Here is a 4,180-nt window from a genome sequence, read left to right as displayed (position 1 = left end):
AATATACAAAGAACTCATACAACTCACCAACAAAAAATCAAATGATTTAATTAAAAACTGGGCAGAGGACCTGAACAGACACTTTTCCCTAGAGGACATACAAATGGCTAACAAATATTTGAAAAGATGCTCAATATAGGTAGCTATTAGGGAAATGCAAATCAAAACCACAACGAGATGCCACCTGACACCTGTTAGAATAGCTATAATCAACAGGACAAGTAATAACAAATGTTGGAGAGGATGTGGAGAAAAAGGAACCCTCATACACTGTTGGTGGGACTGCAGATTGGTACGGCTACTATGGAAAACAGTATGGAGGTTTCTCAAAAAAACTAAGAATTGATCTACCATATGATCCAGCAATCCCTGTACTGGGTATGTACCCCAAGGACTTGAAAACTCATATCCAAAAAGATATTTGCACACTGATGTTCATAGCAGCATTATTCGCAGTGGCCAAGACATGGGAGCAGCAGAAGTGTCCTATGATAGATGATTGGCTAAAGAGGATGTGGTACATATATACAATGAGCCATAAGAAGAGATGAAATACTGCCATTTGCAGCAACATGGATGGACCTTGAAAAAATCATGCTAAGTAAAATAAGCCAGACAGAAAAAGTTAAAAATCACACGATATCACTTATATGTGAGATAGAAACCTAAAAGTAACAAATGAACAGGACAAACAGACTCATGGACATGGGCAATAAACTAGTGGTTACCAGAGGTTGTGGGGAGCAGGAAGAGGGAGGTAGACAGGGTAAAGGGGATCAAATATGTGGTGACAGAAAGAAATCTAACTATGGGAGGTGAACACTATAAATATATATATATATGCCTTATTGTTAAAAAAAGAATTTGTGATTTAATGTATATTTTTCAAAAGAATGATTTTGAAAAATTTAATTCATTTTTAATTTTTATTAATGTAAAATTCTTTGAAATAATCCTTCAAATCAGATAGTTTTCTTTTTTCTTTCAGGATTATTAATAAAGGCAATGAGATTTCATACTTAGCTTGATAATTCTGCTTATCAGTGATAACTCAGAAAATATGTTTATTTTTATTATTAAAACCATTATATTTTACTGTTTTGCTGACATTTCAGCACTGTATAAAGGGCCTGATGCATAACTATAACACTTGCATATTTCTAAAGAAAACAAGAAAGGTATGTCTGTATATCCTTTAGGATCCGTGAATTAATAATGAAGCAATAATTAGAAGTAGAGTGTGAAGCTCAACTCAGTTTCAAATTTCAGATCCGAACAGCAGTATTTTCCTCCAGTATATGAGACAGTACATGTAACATTCATTGCCATGTTGAGCACAACAAAGGAGCTTAACATCAGCTTTATTGTCTTGGTGTTTTTTAACACTATTCTAGAGAAGTCTCCTGCAAGTTTTTCTGTTTATGTCATTATGAAGCTTGACCATTTGACAAAAACAGAAAAAGAAAAAAAGAAAAAAAAGAAATACAGAAAAAAAAAAGAAAAAAATCCTATTCAGCAGCCCAATTTCTCATATAGCTATGTATTTAAAAGTTCTAAAGAAAATATTAGAAATTAGCAATGTATTAAAAATAAATTTACTACGAACTAAGTTCAATTAAACTCTGTATTATGACATTTCTGTCCTTAAGAAATGTGTTTTCATTATATGTAAGTGATATTTCTTGCTTTTTTGTCTGATATTAATATATTTCTACCAGCTTTATTTTAATGATCTTATGATATATCTTTTCCCATCACTCAATTTTAGACAGTTTTTGGTTCTTTAAAACATACCTTGTAAACAGCATATAGTAGGGTTTTGTTATTTCTATCCAATATGAAAATCCTTGCCTTTTATAGAACATTTATTTCATTAACATTTAATTTTTATTACTGTAATTACTTACTACTGAGTCCACCATCTTGCTTTTTCTCTACTTTTCCCTTCTCTGTTGCTTTTTCTCCACTTACTTTCATACTTTTGGATTAAGCAAGTATTTTTGTTATTCTCATTCCTTTTTCATTTTTAGTATTTATTTAGTTGATTGTAATATTTATCCTTGACTTGTTAAGGTTCACTTTAAATTAGTACCTTTTTATATTTCCAAAATAATGCAATTATTCTGTGATAGTTTTAACTCCATTTAACTCCTACTTGAGACTTTGTATTCTTGTTTCTCTTTCATGTTAAACCATTCTCTGTTTTGCCTTTGAGGATATTTATTGTATTTATTTTAAATTCTTGGTACATTTGTTTCAGTAATACAGATACTGTGTATTCTAAATTTTTTGTGTTTCTTACTGTGTCGCCAGTTTTATGGCTCTTCAATTATTAGCCATCCTATCTGGTAGGAAAGGCTGGGGGCAAGTACTCACCTGTGACTCTGCTAGTGTGTTTGGACACAAGGGAAGAGATGTGCTTCGTAATGGAGAGCTGCAGGCACAACAGAAGGGTTGTCCTCTAACTCTGAAAGGCTCTCTCTCCCCGTCCCCCAGGTGAACCTTCAAGTTAAGGAGTAGGACTCTCCTTAAGTTTGAAATTGGGAGTTTTGGACTAGAGAATGTAGGACTCGGTGGGAGATGGCAACACAACTGCCCGTATATATGTTTCCAGCAGTGCATCACCGCCTCACCCCCGTAGGGTTTGCATTCGGCTCTCATAGTGTTCCAATAACACTGGGATGCCCAATAGCAATGTAGAGCAAAGGTCGTGTGTGTGAGGGGGTGGAGGTGAATTCAGGAGACTAAACCAGAGCTCCTATGAGCTTTGGTCTCACTGTCTTCTGCCCAGCTGTATCTATCAAAGCCCCCAGACCCACCTGTGCCACACATACCTCCTTAAAGAGATACAGCACAATCTCCAGCAATCTCTGATCTCCTCAGGAGCTCCTCACAGTTATTACATATTTCCTCATGATCATACTGTCTTTTCATTCTGTAGTTTCTCCACGGAGACAGACCCAGTAGCCTGTGCTACAGTCACCACAGAATCAGGACTATTATTTCTTTAATGGTCCCCTCCCTGCCTTTTTCTCTCGGCTTTATTCTTAAAACTCATAGATTGGGCTCCTACATTTTGATAGAAAAGAAGAGTTGTGAATGAAAAACTAAGCCTGTGAATAAATATTTGATATAATCATTTGCTCTGAGGAGATTACACATTATGACAGGGAAAGTCCCTCTCCAGTCCCAATATTTTGACCAGATTCAAAAACCAGAAATCAGAAATTGAAATGAAAGTGAGACTAATGGTGTTCTTTTTTTCCTGTCCTCACTTCCTGCTGGCCAGTATAGGGGAAATTGAGTTAATCCCTGGAGGGGTATGGAGCCATCACAGAGAAAACCTGGTGCTTTGCTGCATGTTGGGAGGGTGAGGTGGGGCTGCCTGCAAGAGCTTCCTTTACCACAAGATGCAAATGTAGCATTAAGTGGGTGCCCAGGCTGAGAAGGCTTGAAGGAGCCATCAGATTTCCTGGGGTCTTAGTGTCATCTGAGAGAGCAGTCAAATCTCTCCTTTGATATAGGATGGAGGAGTAACGTCTAGTTTCTCCCAGCACACTAGGGACAGAGCTGCCCTTTCCTGTCGGGGACAATTCATATTCAACGAGGGGAAGTGTTATAGGAACAGGTATCTCTCTATCTTACCTCCTTCTTCACTTCTCTCACCTCTCTCCAGGTTTACATTTTATGAAAACAAAAAATTCACAGGTATGCTAGGAGATGTGGTTGCCAGTAGCACCTTGTCTTCCGTATTGATCTTCACTTTGAAGAATCTGAAAGACCTGTCACCCTTCCCATGGGGTGCGGTGAGGACCTGCTGCTGTCCCCCAGCCCCGCCCCTGGGGTCTAGCTCTCAACCCTGACTGTGTACTAGAAACATATGAGCAGCTTTAAAAATTAAGCAGTGAGGCCCAGCCCCATGACCAGAAAGAAATCCTGACTTTGGTCTTGTTGGGGACCAGGACACCAGTATGTTTTAAAGTTTCCTAGATCACTCTTAAAGCTTTGCACCATTCTTCCAGGTTGGAACTGAAAATCTTCGGTGGTGGCATGATAAAGGTTTAGAGGAGATGTGGTAAAAGTAGGAGGGGGATAAGGCAGGAAATGACGTTCCCGTTCAGAGTGGAACAAAAGGTGACTTAACAGGAAAGATAATGGTCTTCACCTTGGGACCCTATAT

The sequence above is a fragment of the Pteropus vampyrus genome, unplaced genomic scaffold (assembly GCF_000151845.1).
Source record: "Pteropus vampyrus isolate Shadow unplaced genomic scaffold, Pvam_2.0 Scaffold29, whole genome shotgun sequence".
In the NCBI taxonomy this organism is placed as follows: Eukaryota; Metazoa; Chordata; class Mammalia; order Chiroptera; family Pteropodidae; genus Pteropus; species Pteropus vampyrus.
This window is presented reverse-complemented; position numbering follows the sequence as displayed.